The sequence below is a fragment of the Oryctolagus cuniculus genome, chromosome 18 (assembly GCF_964237555.1).
Source record: "Oryctolagus cuniculus chromosome 18, mOryCun1.1, whole genome shotgun sequence".
Classification (NCBI taxonomy): domain Eukaryota; kingdom Metazoa; phylum Chordata; class Mammalia; order Lagomorpha; family Leporidae; genus Oryctolagus; species Oryctolagus cuniculus.
The window spans coordinates 43,114,445-43,141,918 of NC_091449.1; the positions used below are offsets into that span (position 1 = coordinate 43,114,445).

A 27,474-nucleotide genomic window follows, 5' to 3' on the forward strand; every position below is an offset into this window, starting at 1 on the left:
TTGTAAGGGAATCACAAGAGAGAATGAGGCCATGACAGGGAATCTGCCATCTTTCACCTGTCCTACCTAAAACAGGAGACTTCTTTGATTGCAGACCTGTGGGAAAAGACTGAGAAATTGAGCCTAGGCTTTAGAAAGCCTCAACCTAAAAATGACATACAGTAATTTTGCTTTCTTCGTTATTGTTCACAGCTATGCATATGGAACCACCTGACAGTGAAGAGACCGTGAGTAGACATTTCCAGTTTCTTTTTTCTCATTTCATTGAAATGTAATTTATATTGGTGTTGTTAGGTTTGTAAACAGCAATGTGAATTCCTTTCCAGGAATGTGATATTTATGGTGGAAGTCATGTCTTTTTCAAATATACTTATCAACTTTTTGAACTTTTATCAGACTTAAAAGTAAGGTACTTCCTGCTGTCAAGTTATTATAATCTCTATTTTTGATCAGTGCAATTTTTAACTTTTTGAATGGTGTGATAGCTGAGCATTGCAAATAGGATTCTGGGTAAAATTAATAATTAAACATTTTAAATGAAAGGATTTCATAAAGTAACTTTCTTTTTTTATATGATCAAAGTGACGACTTGTTGGCAGATGACTATTACATGCCCTTCAATCTGGTGAAATGAATATTTAAAGGAAAAGAGCATATCACGTCATTCCATGTCAAATTATACACATTTGCTATTTGGTTCATTAACATATGGTTGTGGAAAATATGAGTTATAAATTTGTTCCTCTCTTTTTTAGAGCAGTAAAGGTAATAACAAGTTCATCAGTCAGAATAGATTCAATTATGCTGCTATAACAACCAACCCTACAAATCTCAGCCAATGAAATTGACAAGATTTATTTTTAGTTCATAATATGTGAACTGCAAAGGGTAGTTTATAGGCTTAGCTCTACATCACTCTCAGTTAGGGACTCACTATGAAATTGATTGGGTGTCTGGCTATCCTCTCATGATCCTTAAGACAGAAACGTTAAAAATAAGAAATGACACAAGAACTTCTAATGTTTCCACCTATAAGTCATACATATTATTTCCATTATAAATTCATTAAACCTCAAATGCCCTGTATTCAATATTGCAATACTATATACAGAATAGCTTCACCATCTTAAACACTAATGTTTGCTTCTTCTATTATTCCCCTGTCGCTCCCCCTCTTCGTGGAGGAGCAACACAGGACCCTGCGCTGTTCTTTCGTCTGCTCGGCCCTCCCCGGGTTTGCTGCTGGTTCTTCCCGGGTTGGCTACTATCCCTTCCACCTCCGTGGAAGGGCAGTTCCCCCTGGCCGCATTCCCCACTTCCGCAGGGGAGCGGCACACCGCCGGCCGGCTCTTTCGGGGGCTGCACGGGTTCCCTTAGATGTTCCCCATAGATGTTCCCGATGCATGCCGTCTCTCTCCTCCTTTATAGTCCTCCTCCGCCAATCCCAACTCGGCTGCCCACACGCCGAGTACGCTGCTCTCCAATCAGGAGCAAGTCCTACAGTTTATTAGTTGAACTGGAGGCAGCTGTGCGGAAGCTGTTTACTTCTCTCCCAGCGCCATATTGTGGGAGAGCAGATGCATAGAATAAGTCTTAATTCGAGTAACTTAGTCTAGTCCGGATTGCTCCCCACAGATCCCCCTTTCTTTTTATTTTTTAGCGTTGATACGTGCCTGTCTTCGGTGTCCCGCGGCACACACTCTGCTCTACTTGCTAGAGTTGCCACAGGCTCTTACAAGTCCTATCAATCAGGCAAACCGAATCCGGGTCCTCTCTTCGCCATTGTGAGGAGGTTTTTAGGCGCTGATGCGTGCCTGTGTTCGGTGCCCTGCAGCGCATGCTCTGCTCTGCCTGCAGGGGACTTACAAGCTCTATCAGGCAAACCGAATCCAAGCCTTCTCATTGCCTTATTGTGGGGGAGACTTATCAGTGTTGGTTCGTGCCTATCTTCGGTGACCTGCAGCTCATACTCTGGTCGAGCTGCTTGCTTGGCGCTTACCGCCTTAAATCAGGCAGACCGAATCCAAGCTTAATATTGTTGTATTGTGGGGAAGCCTTACTGATGTTAATTCGTGCCTGTCTTCGGTGACCTGCGGCGCATAAGCTGCTAGCTGCCCGCAGGTGCTCATCGCCTCACTTGATTAGGCAGACCGAATCCAAGCTCTCACATTGCAGTGTTGTAGGGAGGCCTTTTTATTTCTCTATTTCTCTATCTCCGGGCATTCCTATTTCTCCCATTTTACTTCTATCTTCCAGCATTCCTATTTTTCTCACTTTACTTCTAAACTTCTGTTTCTCTTATCCCTGCGGCTTTCCGGCACCTCGCCCCGCCGGCGGGTTCCCGGCTCTGCGCCGCTTCAGCCCGCGTGCCTCTCTCATCTGCGCAGCTTCCCGGCTTTGCGCGGCTCGGCTTCGCGCGCTCCGCGGTCTCCACGCTTAACCCTTTCGCGTCTGAACCACAGCCTCGCGCCAGCGTTCCCTATCTATTCACGCCCTGTGCTCTCTCTGCACGCGGCGGCTTCCGCGAGTAACACAGCGTAGCTCACGTGTCCGCCACTAGCATTCAATCTAAGTTCCCCGGGCTAGCCTGGCGAATTCAACCCAGCGTACGTCTCCGCCCCACGATCTGGCTTCCCGTCCTTTGCTCCCCGGGCTAATCAGACGGATCCCAATCTGGCTTACGTCTCAGCTTCTGGTTTCAACTTTTCGCCCCCTATTCCCGGGTTAACTTGAGAATCCCAAAGTGGCTTTCGTGTCCGCCTCGGCCTGCCCCCCACGGCTTCAATTTCCCTAACATTTTTCTCTACCCGGTATGTTTCCCCAAGCTTTCCTCCAACAATACTCCTCCCTCATTTCTCCTGGCCTCTCCCCACAGTCCGCGTCCGAGTCTGTTTGTTCTAGCTTTCACTTTCGCTTTCGACCTTAGAGATTTCTCCCAGCTTCCCCCTGTAGTCCATATCCGAATCTATGCCTAGGCTTTCAATAGCTTCTTCCGGCACCCTTTTCGTCCGGCTTTTCCCTAGGCTGTTTGCTAGTCTCTCTCTCCGGTATTTTCCCAGTTCTTCCCGTTTCTTCCCTCTTAAGTTTGCTATCCGTCCTAGGTTTCCTATCCGAGTCAGGTTTCCTATCCGAGTCACGGCACCATTATGTCACTCCCCCTCTTCGTGGAGGAACGACACAGGACCCTGCGCTGTTCTTTCGTCTGCTCGGCCCTCCCCGGGTTTGCTGCTGGTTCTTCCCGGGTTGGCTACTATCCCTTCCACCTCCGTGGAAGGGCAGTTCCCCCTGGCCGCATTCCCCACTTCCGCAGGGGAGCGGCACACCGCCGGCCGGCTCTTTCGGGGGCTGCACGGGTTCCCTTAGATGTTCCCCATAGATGTTCCCGATGCATGCCGTCTCTCTCCTCCTTTATAGTCCTCCTCCGCCAATCCCAACTCGGCTGCCCACACGCCGAGTACGCTGCTCTCCAATCAGGAGCAAGTCCTACAGTTTATTAGTTGAACTGGAGGCAGCTGTGCGGAAGCTGTTTACTTCTCTCCCAGCGCCATATTGTGGGAGAGCAGATGCATAGAATAAGTCTTAATTCGAGTAACTTAGTCTAGTCCGGATTGCTCCCCACAGATCCCCCTTTCTTTTTATTTTTTAGCGTTGATACGTGCCTGTCTTCGGTGTCCCGCGGCACACACTCTGCTCTACTTGCTAGAGTTGCCACAGGCTCTTACAAGTCCTATCAATCAGGCAAACCGAATCCGGGTCCTCTCTTCGCCATTGTGAGGAGGTTTTTAGGCGCTGATGCGTGCCTGTGTTCGGTGCCCTGCAGCGCATGCTCTGCTCTGCCTGCAGGGGACTTACAAGCTCTATCAGGCAAACCGAATCCAAGCCTTCTCATTGCCTTATTGTGGGGGAGACTTATCAGTGTTGGTTCGTGCCTATCTTCGGTGACCTGCAGCTCATACTCTGGTCGAGCTGCTTGCTTGGCGCTTACCGCCTTAAATCAGGCAGACCGAATCCAAGCTTAATATTGTTGTATTGTGGGGAAGCCTTACTGATGTTAATTCATGCCTGTCTTCGGTGACCTGCGGCGCATAAGCTGCTAGCTGCCCGCAGGTGCTCATCGCCTCACTTGATTAGGCAGACCGAATCCAAGCTCTCACATTGCAGTGTTGTAGGGAGGCCTTTTTATTTCTCTATTTCTCTATCTCCGGGCATTCCTATTTCTCCCATTTTACTTCTATCTTCCAGCATTCCTATTTTTCTCACTTTACTTCTAAACTTCTGTTTCTCTTATCCCTGCGGCTTTCCGGCACCTCGCCCCGCCGGCGGGTTCCCGGCTCTGCGCCGCTTCAGCCCGCGTGCCTCTCTCATCTGCGCAGCTTCCCGGCTTTGCGTGGCTCGGCTTCGCGCGCTCCGCGGTCTCCACGCTTAACCCTTTCGTGTCTGAACCACAGCCTCGCGCCAGCGTTCCCTATCTATTCACGCCCCGTGCTCTCTCTGCACGCGGCGGCTTCCGCGAGTAACACAGCGTAGCTCACGTGTCCGCCACTAGCATTCAATCTAAGTTCCCCGGGCTAGCCTGGCGAATTCAACCCAGCGTACGTCTCCGCCCCACGATCTGGCTTCCCGTCCTTTGCTCCCCGGGCTAATCAGACGGATCCCAATCTGGCTTACGTCTCAGCTTCTGGTTTCAACTTTTCGCCCCCTATTCCCGGGTTAACTTGAGAATCCCAAAGTGGCTTTCGTGTCCGCCTCGGCCTGCCCCCCACGGCTTCAATTTCCCTAACATTTTTCTCTACCCGGTATGTTTCCCCAAGCTTTCCTCCAACAATACTCCTCCCTCATTTCTCCTGGCCTCTCCCCACAGTCCGCGTCCGAGTCTGTTTGTTCTAGCTTTCACTTTCGCTTTCGACCTTAGAGATTTCTCCCAGCTTCCCCCCGTAGTCCGTATCCGAATCTATGCCTAGGCTTTCAATAGCTTCTTCCGGCACCCTTTTCGTCCGGCTTTTCCCTAGGCTGTTTGCTAGTCTCTCTCTCCGGTATTTTCCCAGTTCTTCCCGTTTCTTCCCTCTTAAGTTTGCTATCCGTCCTAGGTTTCCTATCCGAGTCAGGTTTCCTATCCGAGTCACGGCACCATTATGTCGCTCCCCCTCTTCGTGGAGGAACGACACAGGACCCTGCGCTGTTCTTTCGTCTGCTCGGCCCTCCCCGGGTTTGCTGCTGGTTCTTCCCGGGTTGGCTACTATCCCTTCCACCTCCGTGGAAGGGCAGTTCCCCCTGGCCGCATTCCCCACTTCCGCAGGGGAGCGGCACACCGCCGGCCGGCTCTTTCGGGGGCTGCACGGGTTCCCTTAGATGTTCCCCATAGATGTTCCCGATGCATGCCGTCTCTCTCCTCCTTTATAGTCCTCCTCCGCCAATCCCAACTCGGCTGCCCACACGCCGAGTACGCTGCTCTCCAATCAGGAGCAAGTCCTACAGTTTATTAGTTGAACTGGAGGCAGCTGTGCGGAAGCTGTTTACTTCTCTCCCAGCGCCATATTGTGGGAGAGCAGATACATAGAATAAGTCTTAATTCGAGTAACTTAGTCTAGTCCGGATTGCTCCCCACATTCCCCCACCCCTGAACCCAGGCCAACAATCAATCTGTTCATCATCTCTATAATTTTGCTTTTGCTAGAAAGGTTTTTAAAAATTACTAATCAAGAATCTACAAATATTTGCATATCAGTTTTATATTGACATAAACTTTGAAATTGACTGAGTAAATACATGGGGGTATGGTACCTGGATTGTATGATATGACTATACTTAGATTTAAAGTAAAACGGCAGTGTTTGTATCATTTGCCTTCCTGCTAGCAATGAATGAGAGGTCCTGTTGTTTTGCATGTTCAACAGCGTATGACATTATCATTTTTCATTTATTAGATATTTGTCACTCTAAGAGGCATGCTGTAGATTTCCTTGTTGTTTTAATTTCTATGACCCTGACAACAGATGTTGATATCTTTTCATATTGCAACTTGCCATATATACATTCACTTTAGTATGTCTCAGATTTCTTGCATATTTATTAATTAGTAGGTTTTCTTATTGTTGAGTTTTTGTATATTTTAGATATTTATCAGTGATGCATTTTGCAAGAGATTTCTGTCAGTCTGTAGCTTGTCTTTTCATTCTCATAGCAATGTCTGTTGCAGATGGAAAATTTGAATTTTAGTGAAGCTCAACTTATTATGTTTTCTTGCATTTGTTGTGCTTTTGGTGTTATATCTATAAGCTCAATACTAAACCAAAGATTATAGATTTTCTTCTAGAAATTTTACAGTTTCATTGTAACTTAGGTTTATGATTCATTCTTAGTTCATTTTTGTGTAAGAGTTAAGGACTACAAGTTCATTTTCTGCATTTGGACATTCAGTTATTCTAGAACCATTTTATTTTTTTAAATATTTATTTGAGGCTGGCGCCGCAGCTCACTTGGCTAATCCTCTGCCTGCGGCGCTGGCACCCTGGGTTCTAGTCCCAGTTGGGGCGCCGGATTCTGTCCCGGTTGCTCCTCTTCCAGTCCAGCTCTCTGCTGTGGCCCGGGAAGGCAGTGGAGGATGGCCCAAGTGCTTGGGCCCTGCACCCTCATGGGAGACCAGGAGAAGCACCTGGCTCCTGGCTTCAGGCTGGGGTAGCACCTCGGCTGTAGCAGTCATCTGGGGAGTGAACCAATGGAAGGAAGACCTTTCTCTCTTTATCTCTCTCTTACTGTCTAACTCTGCCTGTCAAAAAAATTTTTTTTATTTGAAAGGCAGATCAATGTCGGGGCAGATAGAGAAAGGGGGAGAGAGAGAGAGAGAGAGAGAGAGAGAGAGAGAGAGAGAGAGAGAATCTTCCATCTGCTGGTGCTTCCCAGTGCCCAGAACAGCCATATCTGAACAAAGCTCTAGCCAGGAGCTGGGAACTCCATCGCCGTCTGCTTGGGCCATCTTCTACTTTCTTCCTAAGTATATTAGTAGGGAGCTGACTTGGAAATGGAGTAATTGGGACTTGAACCAGAACTCCAACATGGGATGCCAATTTCAGAAGTGGCAGCTTAAACCATTGAGCCACAATGCTGGCCCCACCAGCACCATTTCTTGAAGTCTGTCCTTCCTTCATTGCATTTCCTTTGTGCCCTTGAGAAAAATAATTGGCCATGTTTATATGTAGTAATTTATAGACTTTCTAGTTTGTTCCAGTAATCTGTGTTTCTGTTTTTCTGCCAAAACCATTCTGTCTCAGTTACTGCAGCTTCATATTAAGTTTTAGAGACAAGTAACATAAATCTGAATTTTTATTATTCTTTAATATTGTGTTGTCTGGTCTCTATATATTTTCACTTCTCCATGTAAACTTTATGATCAGTTTGTCAATTTCCTTAAATAGCATGCTGGGATTGCACTTAATCTTTAGATCAAGTAGGAAATAACTGACATCTCAACAGTACTGAAATTTTGATTTAATGAACAGGAAATAACTTTCCATTTATATAAGTTTGATTTATTATTCATTGTTTTTATAACTGTTATATAGCCTTCCACATAAAATTCATATAGATATTCTGTTAGAATTCTATCTAAAATTTTATTTTTGGTGCTGTTTTAAGTGATATTTTCACAATATCTGAATTTTAAATTTGAAACTGTCACTGTATGGGGAAGCAAGTGTCTTTTTTATATTAACCTCATTTACTATGACCTTTCACACTGTATTATTCATTGTCAGTGTACACATGCCATCATATCTTCACTATGACACACTGTTTTGGTTCCTTGACATAGATTCTGTGGGATTTTGTGCATAGACTATCATGCCATTTGTCAACAAATACTTTATATCTTTCTTTCTTACTTATACTTTTTTCTGTTTTCTTATTGCTTTTAATATTTTTGTGGATAGACAGTTATAATGGGCAATAGGAACTGAGTTAAATAGACCTTTACTGTGAATATTTATGCTTATTTGTCTATGAGTTGGGCAATGTTCATCATTTCTTACAGCTTTAGTTGCCAGATTCCTCTAGAATCCTTGTTTTTGCTGGTTCTCTTGATTCTGGGCCTCCATAAACACTTCTCCTGGGAGAAAAATCTATTCCTCATAGCTCTTTCAGTTGTAATCCACTCTTCTTGTACCGGAACCCTGAAAGCATGGTGGTCAGGTTGTGGGATGGGAAATATTCCAATTAAGTTCCCATGTTTCACTGGGGTTGTGTCTTGGAGCTGTGACCTTCATACATGCTCAGTGGTGGGGCTTTCCCACCCTTGCTACCCAATCCCTTCCTTAGCTACAGCATTCTCAGATCTATTTCATTAAAGTCCTAACTCGGGTTTGCTATGGTCTTTTCACCTAGGGTGAGACCAAAAGCCAGAAGGCAAGGCATGGATGAAGGAATAGGAGGAATGCCCTTTTGCCAACTAAGGTCAGGCTTTGGGGGAGTGTTTCATCCCTAGACAATGCTTTTTTATTACAGACACTTTGGATTTATGTCACATGATTATTCTTCTCTCCTCTTGTGAGGTTCCTGAGGTTATTGTCCAAAGAGCTTCATGGTGAGAACCTGTTTTGGTTCCTTGACATAAAGTCCATGAGGGGCTGGCACCGTGGTTCACTTGGTTAATCCTCCGCCTGAGGTGCTGGCATCCCATATGGGCACCGGGTTCTAGTCCCAGTTGCTCCTCTTCCACTCCAGCTCTCTGCTGTGGCCCAGGAGGGCAGTAGAGGATGGTCCAAGTGCTTGGGCCCCTGCACCTGCATTGGAGACTGGGAGGAAGCACCTGGCTCCCGGCTTCAGATCGGCGCAGCGCCGGCAATGGAGGCCATTTTGAGGGCGAACCAATGGAAGGAGGACCTGACCTTTCTCTCTTTCTCTCTCTCTCACTGTCTAACTCTATCTGTCAAAAAAAAAAAAAAAAAAAAAAAAAGTCCATGACTGTGTTCACCACCACCCCAACATGATAGCCCCCAGGAGTTTCTCATTGTCAGGCTTTCTCCATTCTCAGCCTTTAGCAGTTTATACAAATTTCAAGTAAATGTTCCTAACAGTGTATGGTGTCAGTAGCTTATGCTCCATGTAAACAAAATTCAGCTATGTCCTTATGAATACACCTCTTTCTCCAGATTTTGGGATAGCACTATAACCTGCAAACTCAGGTCTGTGATAGGTCTAGAAGAAGCTAAGATTTGATGTGTGTCCTCCATTTCCTTGTTGTCGATCTATCAAGTTCTGACTTCAAAAATCTACATGTAGGCACTGAAAAATCTATATTCATTTTTAGTTATTTGAAAAAGGTATGGGAATTTAAGCAAGAACCATTTTTAGTTTAAATATTTCTAGATGCTTTTGCAGTATGTATTTCTAGGTGGTATAAATGTTTTAAATGTTTGGATTACACTTGAGGGTCTGATTCCCAAAAATCATAAACAAAATATAAAACCACATATTTTTAATAATAATATATCACTAAATCAAAAAAAGGCAAGGTTTTATATTATATATTTCCAGTTATCCCTGTATATTTTCTCTAAACCAGTATAGGGTATACATAACATAAACTACAATTTTGTATTGTGAAATTTGTCTCAATAGAATGATTTTTCATAGCAGATAAATACCTCAATTTACATGCTGTGTTCTAACATAACTCTTCTTAATTCCTTAGTGAATTTTGAAAGATAATCCATTTCTCTAGAATATAAATGTGTGTTATTACATCATAGGAAGGTTTGTAAACTCTTCTCCCATTTTTCTATTTTGTTAAAAAATATGAGGTTTCTCAAAACTGAATTTTGTTAAACTGATGGTTTATTTTGGCCCTATCATTTCAGCATTCATATTTAATACTAAGGGCCTCATAAAAGGTTGCTTAATGTTTATCACTTAATCAAAAAATAAATTTCCAGTAAAATTATATGTCAACATATTCAGTCTTACATGGGATTTTTGGGAAAAAGTATATATAAAATTTAAAATACATTATACATATATAATTTTTATTAGTGACAGACTTGATCCAATTTATATTTATATATACTTTGAAAATTGGCTCAAGACATTCATTATTGATACATTAAGTGTATCTTTAAATCTGATAAAGTTTTTCATTAATTGTTCTATGTACGTGTTTCATACTATAGAATGTACTTCTACAGAAATGGAATCCTCTTCTATTAGTGAATAATTTATGGATACATTCATTTAAACTTATTCAGAACTGTCTGTGTGATCTTATAGTTGCCCAAACTATCTCAAAAATATTGATTAGGGGCCAGTGCAGTGGTGCACTAGGTTAATCCTCCACCTGCAGCTCCGGCATCCCGCAGGGGTGCCGGGTTCTAGTCCCAGTTGCTCCTCTTCCAGTCCTGCTCTCTGCTGTGATCCTCAAGGGCAATGGAGGATGGCCTAAGTGCTTGGGCCCCTGTACCCACATGGGAGATCAGGAAGAAGCACCTGGCTCCTGGCTTCGGATCGGCGCAGCACGCCGGCTGTAGCGGCCATTAGGGGAGTGAACCAATGGAAGGAAGACCTTACTCTCTGTCTCTTTCTCTCACTGTCTGGAACTCTATCTGTCAAATAAATAAATAAAAATCTTAAAAAAAAATATTGATTAACCGTACTGTTGATGACATAAAATGCATCTTTAAGATTAAGTGCAAGTTCTGTGATTTCTTTATTCACACCACCCAATTGTTCACTATTTTGATTTGTTGTTATTTAGTTTACTTGCTTAATCAAGAAAAATCTATGCTGTCTACCCAAACCTGGAGTTCCCAGGATTTTACAGTCTGTATGCTGACATAGAAATTACTAACAATTTTTACCAAGAGAGGTTGCCTTATGAAAATTTGTTAAAGACTCATCGAACTCAGCCTGCATTTATCTCAATTGATCGATTGCACTTACACCAGCAATTTTCATATTTGTTACAATAAACACAGAAAAGAAAAATAGCTGAGTATAAATTAGTTCATATTTGCTGTAACTGCAAACATGAAAGGGAGTACATTAAAGCTAATCATGCTTCTATTACCTTGTCATAGCTGCATTTTTTACTGATACATGATGTGAAATGAAAAACAGGGAGAGCTTTGAGAGCACAGTGATGATGGAGTGGATGAGTGATCAGTTGTCTCTCCTCCTTGTTTCAGCTTCCTGTCATTTGGGCTGTGTGAATCCAGTACTGAACCATATAATTTTGAGTTTTTATAAGAAATGACAAAACTGGGGTTTTGAGACGTGCCTAAGAACTGAACATTTAATGGGTTAATATTTTTGAAAATTATGTTAATTTTATAGAGGCCAGAAGTCCTCATTCTAATGCACAAAATGCATTAGCTGCTTAAGTGATTTTATAATGATCTCAAAAATTTAAAATGAAAAGATAAAAAATGTTGACAGAATTTAATTTATTCTTAGTTCCACTACAGTTATATGGAGATGAGATGGTAAATGATGCTAGGGGTTAGGTTTAATAGGATCTTCAGAAAGTTTATGGAAATGCATATTTTGAAAAATCTATGCATGGATTTAAAAGTTTTTTGCGCCTAAATAAATTTATCTTTAATTCATTTTTTCACTAGTTGTTTCAACTAGCTGAGTCATCTTTTGGTTTTATTTTTAATTGCTTTAATCATCTTCTGACATTAGAATAAACAAATAGTAACCTACAAGACACTGTTTACGTGGCAACTTCTGCCGATTCCACATAAGCCAAATCCTACTGAATAAGATCCTGCTTTTGCAATTTTTTTTTTTTTACATTTACTGTATATCTCCAGACCATTTTCTTCCAAATAATCTGTATCTCCTAGGGAGAGAGAGGTTCCCTACATCTGAGTATCTTGTATAAATCTCCATGAAATTTAAGCTATCTCTGTGGTGACTCGTTTACAAATATTTTAATATTTTTATTAATGTAAAGAGAAGAGCTTTAATGTATTTCATACATATAATTCTAAGAAGATAACGATTCCTCCCTATTTCTTTTTCTTTCTTTCTTTCTTTCTTTCTGGTTTTTTTTTTTTTTTTTTTTTTTACAGGCAGAGTGGACAGTGAGAGAGACAGAGAGAAAGGACTTCCGTTGGTTTACTTCGCAGTGGCCGCTGCGGCCGGCATGCCGCAGCTGGAGCACCGCGTTGATCCGAAGGCAGGAGCCAGGTGTTTCTCCTGGTCTACCATGGGGTGCAGGGCCCAAGGACTTGGGCCATCCTCCACTGCACTCCCGGGCCACAGCAGAGAGCTGGCCTGGAAGAGGGGCAACCGGGACAGAATCCGGCGCCCCGACCGGGACTAGAACCCAGAGTGCAGGCTCCGCAGGTGGAAGATTAGCCTATTGAGCCGTGGTGCCGGCCACCTTCCTATTTCTACTCCTCTCAATCCTCCCTACTTCTTTCCTTTCTTTTTTTTTTTCCTATTTTTTGTGATAACATAATTTCAACTTACTTTATAAGCATAAGATGAACATACTACTAACCATAATGTAAAAAGCAGAACGATCACAGCTCCACAGGAGTATAGACAAGGGCTAATAACAATAATCAAACCATAAAATGTCAGTTTCATTTTTTTTTTTTTAAAAGATTTATTTATTTATTTGGAAGTCAGAGTTACACAGAGAGAGGAAATAGAGAGGTCTTCCATGTGCCAGTTCACTCGTCAGTTGGCTGCAATGGCCGGACGTGTGCCAATCTGAAGCCAGGAGCCAAGAGCTTCTTCCAGGTCTACCATGTGGGTGCAGGGGCCCAAGGACTTGGGCCATTTTCTACTGATTTCCCAGGCCATAGCAGAGAACTGGATCGGAAGAGGGGCAGCCAGGACTAGAACCAGCGCCCATATGGGATGCGCGCACAGCAGGCTGCGGCTTTACCTGCTATGCCAAAGTGCCAGCCCCAATCAGTTTCATTTTATACTCTTTTTTGTAGTATATACAAATAGTCCTTTAAAATTAGTTCGTTTAATCAATAGTGTTGCTAACACTGAAGCATCCTGGTGACAATGTTTTTGTAACAGGTCCCGAGAGGTTAAATTACCGGTACCAACTTAACTAGCTAAGAGTATAAAGACTCTTCAGAATGAAGCTGTCTGCAGATGCCAAACATAAATGTATACATCTACACATGGAACCCCTTGGTCCTGGGATTCCAATGGTGATATTACCTAGCTCTGAAGTGATCCTTGAGAGGATAGGTTTTTCAACTGACCTGGCCGAGCTCAGTACTTAGTATTCTTCTACAGTTTTACCCATGTGGCTTGCATCACTAGTCCAGAAGAACATACTAGTATCTGTGCTTTACTTTTCAGTGAAAGTTTGCAGATAGTCCACTCCTCCGTTTTTTCATTGGAAAGACATTTATCTATATTGTATGAGGTGTTAATTGAGGCAGTCTGGGTTTAACAGGATTCCCCGCCCTGGTTTGGAGATAGACAATAAACTAAATGAAACCTGACATACTACAGAGTAATATATAGTAAGGTGAGTACTATGGAAGAAAACCAACTAGAGACAGGAGACTGAGAATACCAATGTGGTAGCTTCAGGTAGATAGCACATTTAAAAAATAGTCAGAGAAATGCTTACAAAAATATGATTTTGAGCAAGAAGGTCAGGGATACACAATTCAGATATTCAGGGGGAGGGGACAGGTCCCTGGCAGAAGGAACAATAAATATGAGAAGAGATTTTGCCTATTATGATCAAGATACATCCCAACAGAAGGCAGAAAGTGGTATAAGATGAATTTTATATTAGATGATTAAGGATAAAACCAGCAGTTAGACCCTAGATGGACATTGCAAACACATGGACTTTCTTTCTGAATAAAATGTGATGTTCAAGGGTTCCGTATAGAGGAGGTATACAATATGATTGCATTTTTAAGAAGTATTTATTTTCATTTTATTGGAAAGATAAAGAGACCGAGGCCTTCGGATACTTTCCAGATGCCCACAACAGCTGATCTGGGTGGGCAGAAGCCAGTAAGCTGGTACCCAATCCAGGTCTTCAGAACCAAATATTTGAGTCTGCACCTACTGCCTCCAAAGTTATTCATTAGCAGTAAGTTGGAATCAGAAGCAGGACCACGACTTAAATGTAGATACACTGATATGAGATGAAGACATCCTAAGTAGCATCATACCTGGTGTGCCAAATGCCTTCCCCAGACAGTATTTTTAGGGGAATATTTTCATTCCTGTTTTGAGTATGGGGTATAAGGAAAGAGAAGGACTGCCAGATCACTTAGAAGCTGTTGCTGTAATTGAGGTTAGAGATTACGGTGGCTCTGATAATGGAGGTGTGAGTCACATGGTAAGGATCAGAATCTAGACACTTTTAAAAGGTATAGACAACAAGAGTAACTAATGAATTTGCTTATGGAATCCGATCCAGACCCTGTAAGGACATATCTTCATCCATGGGGAGAAACCATATGTACCTCATTAAATCTTCATATGTAGCTTTTCTGATTCTGGAAAATCTATTTCTCCATAATCATGAATAGAAAAAAATCAGTGTCATTTGACTCAAAATGGATACCTAAAATGTTATGTATTTGAGTGAAATTGACATTTTAAGATTTGATGATCATTTATAGCCCTTGTCTCTACTGTTGAACAGTGTTTTTTTCTTCTTACTGTTTGTTGAATTCTTTACTTAGTGTAGGGTTAATCTTGTGATTATAAAGTAAACTGAAAATAAATCTTTTAATAAATTAAGAGTGGGAATAAGATAGGGAAGAGAAAGAAGGGTGGGAACATGAGCAGAAGAGAAGGTAGGGTGGGAAGTATCATTATGTTCCTAAATCTGTATATATAAAAAACATGAAATTTGTATACCTTAAATAAAATTTAAAAAAAAAGAATCAAACCATGTCAGTATGATTGCAAAGTTGATTGCCAACCTATGGAAGGATTTGTTTATACATTAAAAATGTGCTAGGGTAGAAAGAGAGAAAAATACATTAATACAAAGAAAACAACCATAAAATTATACTCTTACAAGATGATGTTCTTGTATGAGGGCTTTGATCCAAAAGCCTTTTGTTTGTTAGAGTAAGCAAGTTCTAGAATGGTGTTGAGAACATCCTGTCAATTTTCCGAATCTTTGCATGTATTTGAAAAGGGTGAAAGATATATTGAAAGGAAAATGGCTTGGGTGGCCATTTGGTACAGCAGATAAGATGCCATGTAGAATGCCCACACCTTAGAATGCCTGGGTTCAAATCCCAGGTTTGTTTCTGATGCCAGCTTCCTATAAATATATGCTCTAGGAGGCAGCAGAGGATGGCTCAAGTACCTGGGTCATTGTCACTCACGTGACTTTCTGGCTTCTAGCTTCTGTTTCTGGCTTCTGTGGTGGGTGTTTGAGGAGTGAACCAACAGATGAAAGATATCTCTCTCTTTGCTTTTGAAATGAAAAAAATAAAAATTTTTTACAAAGGAAAATATCTTTCTCAGTATGAGATTTTATTTTATCTTATACTTTGTGTTTCCACCTCAAAACATTATATGTATTACATGTTTTCTTAACCCACAACATCAACTGAAGGTACATGTAGTCAAAATATTCATCCATGTGTCCTCGATTATGAATTTTGCATAGAATTTGTGACTCGTGTTACAGTTTCCTTCACTCTTTCCCCTGGTCTTCTTATTAATCTATTCATCTGTTATTTCAGCATACCATGCTATATTTGCAGTCTCTTTATGGGTCTCTCATCATTCCACATATCATTTATTCTGATATTCAAACCATTCACAGTGAGAAATTGGTTGTTAAAAATGTTCCTTTAATTTTTTAAATTTTTATTTAATTATTTGAAAGGCATAGTTACAGAGAGAGGAGAGGGACAGAGAGGTCTTCCATCCACTGATTCATTCCCCAAATGGCTGCAATGGCCAGGGCTGGCCAGACTGAAGCCAGGAGCCAGGACCTTCAATCTGGTCTCCCACATAGGTGCAGGAGCCCAAGGACTTGAACCATCTTCTGCCACTTTCTCAGGTGTATTTGCAGGGAGCCAGATCAGAAGTGAAGCAGCTGGGACTCTAACCAGCACCTATATGGGATGATGGCAGCTTTACCTGCTATTCTACAATTTTGGCCCCCATATTGAACTTCTAATCCTCAAATTCACAACACATAGCAAAATTGTTATTGTATTCTGACAGTTTCATCTATAAAATGGGTAGTAGAAGCATCCCTTTTAAGAATTTGAAGGTGCAAGGAATTTCACATGACTGGAGCAATAGCTTTTTGGAAAATAAATTTTTATTTATTTGTGAGGCACAATGAAAGAGAAAGAGATAGCACTCCCACATATTGGTTCACTCCTCAAATACCTGCGATGTCTGGGGCTGGGCCAGGGTCAAAGCCAGGTGTCAGGAACCGAATCCAAATTTCCCACATAGGTGGCAAGAACCCAGTTACTTCAGCTATGGAGTTTAGCTTTGACCTATACTTGATGGAAAGTTATTTTTTGGAATGTGATGCTTCAACAAAGTATTGCAAGCAGGACAGCTTATGAGGACAGAAAAGGTAAAGAGTAGGGGCCATATATCAGCCATGGAATAAGCACATGGTGTGGTGGGAGACATGAATTCTGCCCTAGATATTTTTTGCAGGAATATTTTGAGCCCAAAGACTTAATCTGATATGTTAAGAATGATAATTGTCAATGAGTTACAAATAACTACATAGGCAAAATTATAGTCTCTGATGCTTTTTCTAGAAACAAAGTTAATTCAAATTAAAAATTTATGCTAATTTATGTTTGGGGAATTTGAAGGCAGTTCAAAGTCGATGGCAAATTATCCCACTACATGATCAGTATCATTGATTATGTAATAGGCTTATTAGGAAATGTGTTCAAGATTTCCTAATAATCATGCAGATTGAAAATTTTACTGAAAGCTGTAGTTAAATTACACTGAGAGGAATAGTATATTTTTAACTGAATCATACAATGGAAGTACTCATTTACATAGTTAGATTATCAAATACTTTGCCTCAGTTAAAAAGTTTGAATCATGCTAAGATTGCACATCTTTATACATGTGGCCCTAGGCCAGTTTGTCTTCAATGAACAGTAAAATATTTTTAAAATAGGTGAAGTTAGATATTTATGGTTTTAAATGATAATGTACTGGATATTTTCTAAATACAAACAAAATTAAAAGAAAGGGTTTTGGATGTTTTCTTCATAAAAATTGATAAATATTTAAGGAGGTAGATATGTTTAACCTAATAGGGCACTTCAAAATGCACACATGTATCAAAACGGCCCTGGTACCTCATGAATATATCCAAATTTCATGTGTCAGTATAAAATTTTTAAAAATTATAAAATTGGCCGGCGCCGCGGCTCACTAGGCTAATCCTCCGCCTTGCGGCACCGGCACACCGGGTTCTAGTCCCGGTCGGGGCGTCGGATTCTGTCCCAGTTGCCCCTCTTCCAGGCCAGCTCTCTGCTGTGGCCAGGAAGTGCAGTGGAGGATGGCCCAAGTGCTTGGGCCCTGCAACCCATGGTAGACCAGGAGAAGCACCTGGCTCCTGCCATCGGATCAGCGTGGTGCGCCTGCCGCAGCGCGCTGGCCGCAGCGGCCATTGGAGGGTGAACCAATGGCAAAGGAAGACCTTTCTCTCTGTCTCTCTCTCTCACTGTCCACTCTGCCTGTCAAAAAAATAAATAAAAAATTACAAAAAATAAAAAAAATTATAAAATTAATAAACCAAAACATTCTGTACAACTTTTGATGAAGAGCATTGTATTTTCATTTAAAAAAAACTCCCCATTTTATTGATACCCTGACCACCTGCAAATCCTTTAATATTGGATTAGTGAAAGAATCTTTGGATCAGACTCAAATATATTCATATTTTTAATCCTAGCTCTGTTAATTATACTTGTGATAACTTCAACAATTTTATTAAATTCATCATAGATTTCTTAATTGAAATATTATGACCATAGTTTATAACTAATATACACAAAGAACATGTTGTATCCTCAGGACTTAGCATTCACCGAATGCATCTGTAAAAATATAAGCATGTGGGATTCCAAGACTTTGGTCAGTGTAGATCCACCTCCCCACCTCATCTTAGCATCAGTAATGTTCTTGAACTGGCTAATACTCATAGAGTCCTAATTAAGAGTCAGTGCATCCTTGGAGGCCTGGAGATACAGAATCAGAATTTCTCATTATAAAGCTATAAATCCTTTTAGAGAGATAGCAAGTTTCTTGGTGGCAGAGAGTGAGTCTCTATATGACCAGTATTTAGTTTAGTATAATACTCATTGTAGACAATAAATCCATGAATTGTTGAAGCACACAATCATCAACATTATGACTCTTCTGAATCATCTAATCTAACTACATAATATCAGAATGATTTTTCTGATTAATTTAGGATAGTTTGTTTCCTTTTCTGAACCTTACTTTCATATTATTTGTTCATCTTTCTTCAAAATCATGAGAAAGGTTCCTAACTACTTTGTTGACTGGTAATATGAAAAGGGTTGCAGGGCACACCATTACATAGTGTAGTGGCTCCATGCATCAACGATTTGTGCAGAGTACAATGAATAAAAACCCCTGTGCATAGATTTCCGTCCCCAGAAAATGATAGGCAGCCTTTTACAAAGGTTGTAAGTTAGGAGTGAACTGCTTGAGGATCCATTTTCTTAGTAGCTACTTCCTTGCTTAACAGCTGATTTTTTTCAAATAGAACCTGTGAAATGTCTTTATAGATGATCCTTAGCAAAAATGGCAATGTGCTTTTATGTCCCATGCAACAAACCCAGTTTGTTTAGTACCATTCAGCACTGCAAGCCCATATTGAATGTGAATTTGTTTGGTCTCTTCCCTCAGACTAATTTTATTCTTGTGAAACATCTGCTAAGCTTTTAATCTCCTGGACTAACAGGTCCATTACTCATTTGTTTATGGACCAAATGATTCACATCAGTGTAAATAACTCCTATAATATTGTTCTCTCCATTGAGTGACTATTCAATGAAGCAATGATGAGTAGGCTGTATAACTTTCACTAATCTTGTTTATTGTTTATGGACCATGCCAAAAGTTTAGTTTATTAAGATTTCTGGCTAGAAAACAGAACTTGCAGCCTTTTTGTGCAAGATAAGCTTACATTCTTAAGAACCTTGGTAGAAATATTTAAATATAAACCCCAAAGTTACAGAATTTCTGCATTCCACTAGCAGTTCCTGAAGTCATAATAGTTCTAATCTGCTTTTGTAAATTCTGGGTCAACCATACCATTTGGCCATTATCCTATTGAAACAAAACCTCTCAGTTTACAGAAAAATTCCCTAATGAAAAAGAATTAGGTTTAAACAAGATCTATATTCTCCATAATATTCAATGTCCATTTTCCCAAAAAATATTTAGATGTTTTATTATATCCTTCCATCCCTTCATAAAAGTATTTTTTTCTTTTGAAGACCAAATTGATTTGAATTTTTACTTTAAAAATCAGGTTGATCAAAGGGGCAATGGAGAAAAACATAAAATAGTGTGTATTGTGATATTTCTAATAGAAAAACTTACAAACTGGGTCCCCTGGGTAATAATACAGTATAGATTAAGCTCTCATTGTTAATAAAGTATGAGATGAATAATGTTCCAAGCAAGCCTTTTTTACAGATATATAAATTCACAGAACAATCCTGATATTTACATCATATTTTCATATTTTTTGTGATTTTTTTAACAAAAGAAGAATACTACTTAAAAAGGCATTTTATTCATTGCAGTGTGCATGCTATTTGTTTTTCCACTGATCAAACTGAAAATCTGTCAAACCAACAAGCAAAAAAGTGTAGAGAGCACTAATGATATGTGTTTAAGATTGAAAGGGTCATCAACATGGTTTAAATATATTTTTGCTGTCAGAGTAAATTGTATAACCTCATTTAGTTTTTAAAAATTAAGCATGCCATCTGGGATGCAAGTAATGCCAGTAGTTTGTCTGAGAAAAACAGGGCTCAGAGAAAGAAGAAATTATTTGGCTTCATAAAATAGCATTTTTTCCAGTAAATGAACAAAGTAATACAAATGTTTGTTGAGTGACTACTCTGTGGTAGGCACAATTGGGATTAGGAATTAACAATACATGAATAAAATCACAGTCACCATTCTTACAAAATTTACACTCCAGATAGAGCTTGGAAAAATGGATGCAAGATCCAGGAGTTTGCAGAGAAGGACATCTAAGATGTGAATATAATGCCATTTCTTTATGTTGCATTAATGTGAATAACAAACAACCATCAGGATTTGAAGTCATTGAAAGGAACTGGATTTTAGTGTTTCTGAACCCCTATCACCTATTCCAGGACTGGAGCAGAGCCATTTATTGTACAGTCAAATGAATATCTGGCTGAATGAGAGAGAGCACTACTCCTGATACAAAAGGATAATTAATAGAGGATAGCTAAATAATAAGCATTTGATAATAACCTTTTAAGTAAATAACTTGTATAATACAGAACTAGATTAAAATCATTAACTCATGCCATGTGCATCTTTAAGTTCAGAAAAATCTTTTGAACAATGAGTAAGAAAGGCTGGCTGGAAAATGTTTGTGTTGAAAACCTTCGTGAGGCTAAGCAGGTAGAGAAATTGAAGCCTGAGAGGATTGTTTCCGAGGACAGTAGGAGTAAGGTCTGTGTTTTCATGGTTTTAATCCATCATAGTTGAGAAGAAGGCAGTTCTTTGGAGCTTTACCAGATGTTAGACTGTCTTTGTTTTGTATAGAAAGCACTCTACACCTCTGCTCCCTTTAGATGAGAAACTGATTAGATACTAAATGGCAAACCTCAGAAACCCATTGAGTAATATTAGTGGTTTCCAAGTCTTTGGTGCAAGAACAAAAACAAAATGAAGGAGAATCTTGGCCCTAAAGGAGTTTGGCGAGTTAATGAATGATGGCCTCCTTCCATCTTCTGATATTCAATTGAGCCACAGCAGATGGGCAGGGGCTCCATGGGAAACATGAATTATGCACATCAGACTGTTGTTACATTTCTCACAATCACTTTTTCATCACTTCACCTGTTGTATGTCTTGGGCTGATTAGTTATGTACCTTGTCTCATATTGGCAGTCCTGGTTCAGAGATAATCTTTAATTGGTTTTTCCTTCCCATATGTGAGTCAGTTAAAGGTGTGTATCTCTTCTTTCCCTCATCGAACAAAGTTTGTGCACTGAATTATTGTGGAGAGCATGATGATAAGGGTTCTTAATATCAGGTGAGAAGCTTGGATTGAATAATTTGTGAGAAAGGCAAATTCTATGTGGTAGGCAAAGGGAGCATCATAGGTGCTGGCATTCATCTTGCACCTGAGGAATGGAATATATTACAGACATTGTTTAAACAAAAACAACAGAGTTGGTAAAAGTTACCATGTCAGGCTTAGATCTGACATCAGATTAATTAAAAAATAATTAAAGCCTTTCAAAAAGACACATTCATTGCTTTTTATTTGACATCAACACAATTAAACTGTTCATTTTCATTTTACTCCCTAAAATTCTTCTTGTAACTTTAAGATCAGATAAGGATTTAATCATCAAGAGAAGTAGGATTGTGCTGTGAAAAGAACTTAATTTGGGGTTTAGGTCTGATTTTAGATGTTTATATATTGTGTAGGTGTTGGCAAGCCACTTCACCTTTGTAAACCTCAATTTCTGAAGAATTCCTCCATCTTTAAAGGGTTGATGAGAAGATAAAGCAAAACAATACAGGTAAATCTGTTGTGATGCTCAGAAGTAAAAAGAACAGAATCTGTTCAGTAAAATCTTACTAAATCTGAAAGGATGTAATGAGAAGGAGATTGGACTAAAAGTCAATCCTTATCTGCACCTTTTCTTTAATATTAGGGAGAGCAGATATGTCTATAAAGTACTGTTCTGACATGGAATCAGTACACATTTGCATCTCCGTCTCTCCATCACACGCTGGATTCTGGCTGTTTGGCTAAGCCAATCTCTTAAGATTCTTTTCACCCCTGGAATTCTATGAGAAATAATAACACATTAACATCTTTTAAATGTGCCTCTATGATGTAAAAGACCAGGGAAACAGAAACTATTAAAAGTGCATAAGTCAAGGAGATAAAATCCTGGGAATTTTTTTATATGGCAGTAAAATTTCTAAAAGTCCAGAGGGTATGACCTAGAAATGAGAAAAGCAAAAAGCGTCTAAGTACCCTAATAGGCAGACCAAGGGAAAGGCAAAATTATCAAATCCCAAGAGGCAGAGCCACAGTTTGAAGGGAGCTAAAAACCAGTGAGGTATTTCTGATGTTATACAGATCCAGCTTCACACAGAGAAGGAAGAGAGTCTTGGGTCCAGTCCTTCAACGTTTCATCAACATTTCCTATTGACTGAACACAGTCTGAAACTGACTTATCTGGGAGCCCACAGAGAGCAAGCCCTCCTTAGGCAGAGCACAATAAAAAGAGGATGAGGAATAAATCTGAAAGCAAACAGGTTATGGGCTTGCCTCATCAACTGATCCACTGAATATGGAAAAGTATGGCTCATTACAGCTTTCAGTTAAATGAATGACTTACCCCAAGGCCTCTTGGGTCCACCTCCACATGCTTATCTGATGCAGTTACTTACAGAAGACAATTAGATAAAGTCAACTACAATTATTATATTGTCAATTAGATGATGTCAATTGCAATCATTATATTGTGGTTCTGGAGTAACTCTATGTGCTCATATATTATTAGAATTCTTATTGCTCTATTTTTTTAAACATTTATTTACTATTCAAAAGGCAGAGTGATGAAGAGAGTGATGGAGGGAAGGGGGCGGGGAAAGAGAATCACATCTGCTGGTTTACCTCCCAGATGCCCACAGCAACCAGGCCAAAGTCAGGTGCCCAGGACTCTGGGCATCCTGCATGGGTGACGAGTACATTGAGTCATTATCTGTTACCTTCCCAGGTGCCTTTGTAGGAAGCTGGCTAACAAGCAGAGTAGCTAAGACTCAAACCAGGTACTCCTATACCAGATCCGCATCTCAAGTGATGGCTTAACCAGTTATGCCAAATGCCTGCTCCATTAATATTGCTTTAAACACCAATATGGTGATTATTTTCATTATTTATTTGTGTTTATTTTTATACTTCTATGTATTAACATACTTTTTAAACAGTTTTGAGCAACATTGGCAAGGGGGAAAAATGATATCCTGGAGTCTTAGATCTGTTAATTTTTCAATGCTTTTCATCTGTTTCCCATCTTCCCTAATCACTGTTTAAGGATATGCAGTATTATCTCAAATGCTCTGATAATTCTTGCATTAAACATGTCTAACTTCATTTAATCCAGTATTTTTAATAATAGTCAATGAAATTATTACATTTTAGGAGTATCATTTAACCTAATCTCATCCACTCTTCCATTGTTGATTCAATCAATGAAATATCAATATTAAAAAATTGCATCTATACCGAACATCTATAGACTTTATTACCTGTTATTGTTCTCTAAACAGTACAATAGAAAAACTGTTATAGTTTTGGCACTGTATGAGGTATTACAAATAATCCAGAGATGATTTGAATTATACTGAAGGTTATGTGAAAATACTGCACAATTTTATACATGGGACTTGATCATCAATGGATTTTGCTATCAACAGCATCCTGAAATTAGGAGTCATTAGATACCAAAGGACAGTTGTATGTATATACACAATATATATGCAATGTATATTTGTATAAAAAATAAAAACTCATACATCACAGGGATTTGTGAAAATTAAATAAGGCACTCTGTAATGATGTATTGCATGGAAGACACTAAGATGACAACTTACTTTGAACTGTTATCTTTACCTACCAAACACAAACCTAAACAAGATTTGTTTCACTTTTTTTCAGGATTTATTTATTTATTTGAAATCCAGAGTTAAACAGAGAGAGAAAGGCAGAGAGAGAGAGAGAGAGAGAGAGAGAACCATCTGCTGGTTCACTCCTCAACTGGCCACAATGGCCAGAGCTGCGCCAAACTGAAGCCAGGATCCCGGAGCTTCTTCCCAGTCTCCCACGTGGGTGCTAGGGCCCAAGGACTTGGCCATCTTCTACTTCTTTCCCAGGCCATAGCAGAGCTGGATCAGAAGGGAGCAGCCAAGACACAAACTGGTGCCCATATGGGATGGCGGCACTGCAGGTGGTGGCTTTACCCGCTACACCACAGCACTGGCACCTGTTTCACTTCTGATAATCAAATATGAAATATTCTTTAAAGGTAAATAATTTTAGGTTGAAAGATGTTAATGTTGACATTTTTAAATTAAATAACTTTGAACAAAGTAGTCTATGAAGTGGAGTTAAATCAAATGGAACCTGATTGCTGTGCCAGTGAGAGTATACAATGGGATCACCAGCTGGTACATTTTGCTGTTCACTAATGATGCTAGTAAAGTTCAGATGCCAGCCGGCGCCGTGGCTCAATAGGCTAATCCTCCACCTGCGGCACTGGCACACAGGGTTCTAGTCCTGATCGGGTGCCAGATTCTGTCCCAGTTGCTACTCTTCCAGTCCAGCTCTCTGCTGTGGCCCGGGAGTGCAGTGGAGGATGGCCCAAGTGCTTGGGCCCTGCACCCACATGGGAGACCAGGAGAAGCACCTGGCTCCTGGCTTCGGATCAGCACACGGTGCACCGGCCGCAGCGGCCATTAGGGGTGAACCAACGGAAAAAGGAAGACCTTTCTCTCTGTCTCTCGCTCTCTCACTGTCCACTCTGCCTGTCCAAAACAAACAAACAAAAGTGCAGATGCCGTGGGAGGTGAAAATACATCTGTAGTGACTACCTAGGATTTTTGTGTATTTTCTTCTTGGGATTACTTGGGATAAAATAATTCCTATTTAGAACATGGTCTATTAAAGTGTTTCTTTTTAAAAAATATTTATTTGAAAGACATGGAGAGAAAGAGTTGCTACCTATTCGTTCACTCCCCAATGCCTGCCAAGCTATTGTAGCTGAGGCTGGACTGGGGCTGAAACTGAGAGCTTGGAACTCAATCCAGGTTCTCCAAATGGGTGGCAGAAACCCAATTACTTGAGTTATCACTGCTACTTCTCTGCATCTCAATTGACAAGAAGCTGGAGTCAGGAGCAAGAGCCAGGAATTGAACTGAGGCACTCAAATATTTGATGGAGGTATCCTAAGTAATAGGCTAAACATCAAGTCCCTAAAAGTTTCCTTTCTAAAGGGTAGGAGGCTGTAGTGCATGATTCACCATGCACTATGAATTAGAGAATATGAATTGAAGTAGCTTAGAACTTTATACAAAGAAGTCTTACATTATGGTTAATTTGGACAAGATATTATACTATACCAATTCATCCAAGTCTCCCCAAGACTTTCTTGGATTTAGCACTGAAAATATTGTTTCCACCAATACCCTTAGTCTCAGACAAACCAGAACAGAAAATTGGATGATCTACTTCAGAATGAGATATTTGGGTTATACTTTTGTAGTCTCACTAGAAGCAAAAAAGCAAAGTTTTCTCATTAGTATTTCAATACTTGACCATCTTTATTCTTAATTAAATTTAGAAGTTTAGAGTCTTGATAGCTTTATAATTGCATGCCATTCTTTGCCAAATAAAGGCTGAATCTGTTATTTCCTTCAGAACTTAGTTGTTATTGTTTTTATTTTTGCCTTAGTGTACTTGGAAAACAAATTTATAATAAAGTACTGTACTTCTGTTCATCCCCATGAGGGTAAAATCTTTCTCAAGATCTGGTGTGAAGTCATAACAAGCATTGAGGTTACCCTAAATTAAATGATTTATTATTAAAGAGAATGGTAGTGCTAATGTGAAAATAAAGTCTGCAAATGGTTGAACATTGAAAAATATGGATTTCATTCTTGCCTTTTTAATCAGCTTGCATCTCTAGCTCCTTTGAATAAAAAAGTTAGTTTGCGTGGGGACAATCAGTTCTCATTACTGTATGAAAAAAATAACTGCTTGTTATTCTTTGCTTTTATTCCCTGTATTTTCTTAAATAGTAGTTGTCTTGAATGCCATTAACTAATTGTGTGTTTATTTAGTACATGCCCTCTGATTCATTACCAAATCCATGAAGCAAAGACAAGCCCCTCTGGTTGATCAGTTGAAATGGCACATTGATGGAGTATAGAGGAATAGATGCATGTACATAGGATGGATGAGTGGAGGGATGGATGAAAGAATAAGGAATGAAATTTACAGTCAACCCTGTCCAAAATGGTTATATGATACATTATGGCTCAGTCATACTATGGACAATTTATATTTCACATTTCCAAAATGTGTTTTTTAAAGAACCTAATGATTATTTTCCTCCTTTCCCTCTGCCTGGGAACAGATATGCATAAATGCTGCCCTACCTATGCATGAGAAGACAGAAAAGAGGTCAGAGAAAATATACCTTTCGCCCAGTATTCAAATAAACTCCTCGTTACCACCTACCCCTCCTTCAAGTTGTGAATGTTACTGTTGAGAGAAATCATTTATCAGGTGATCCAAATGACATTATTAAAGATGAGGAATATTAAACTACTTGATAAAGGTTACATAGTACATTATTAACAGAGCCAACAATAATTGCCAGTTCTGTTATACCAGCTCCTGGCTACTTTAATATGATCTCTTTAAATGTGATATAACTCTTTGATGCCTCTTCACTGAGTCAGATTTTCTAAGTCAGTCTCTGGTTTACCTGACCCAGATTAACAAAACTAATGTGCCTTTAGTCTTTGCCAGTGTTTCTTGCTCAATTAAATTCATAATTGTCAGTCTCTTCTAGTCAAAAATAAGCCTGATTTTTCTTGCATGGGGAATACAAAAAGGAAATAAGTTGTAAACATGTGACATCTGAGAAAAATAATGGCACATTTAAGAAAACTTTCACAGTGACATTCTAGTAAGCCTTCCCATGAGGATCACATTGAAAAGGATTTCACATTTACTTTACTTTCAGACGTATGCAATTCATCCAAACTTCACAGAGGGTTCTGCATTTATATGGAAGACCTCTTTTTTCTATATTCTCTATAAATTGTGAATGCTGTTCCTGAGTTGAAGGTTATCCACAGTAATAGAAATGCAGTCAGGTGGAAATTGTCTACAGCAGAACTATTACTGGGTCCGTGACGTGATATCTCTACATACAATATGCTTTGAACATAAATGAGGGGAGGAAAGAATGACACTGAAATAGGATTTCCCCTCTAACTAAGGCCATTCTAACTTAAGGAGAAATTACCGTATTGGAAAGATGCCACTAGCTTCTATTCAATAATCATTTAAAAGGAACATTCCGATAGCTTCATTTCTGCACATTTTCAACAAAAAACAACCCAAAGAAACAGAACTTGCCATATTCAATTTTATGCAGCTTACTAAATGACCAATAAGAGAGA

At 39.8% G+C, this 27,474-nt stretch overlaps 1 long non-coding RNA gene across 2 annotated transcripts in view; it reads left to right on the forward strand.

The window, feature by feature from the left end:
• Window positions 1-27,474, forward strand: part of LOC127491310 (uncharacterized) — a 175,423-nt gene that overhangs the window by 83,630 nt on the left and 64,319 nt on the right. The window contains exons 3-4 of one of the 2 annotated variants that reach the window (XR_007919925.2): window positions 193-227; window positions 21,694-22,628. This is a non-coding gene — a long non-coding RNA (uncharacterized lncRNA). Of the gene's footprint in view, window positions 1-192; window positions 228-21,693; window positions 22,629-27,474 lie in introns of those variants that run through there. The other variant, XR_011384227.1, reaches the window with a different exon arrangement.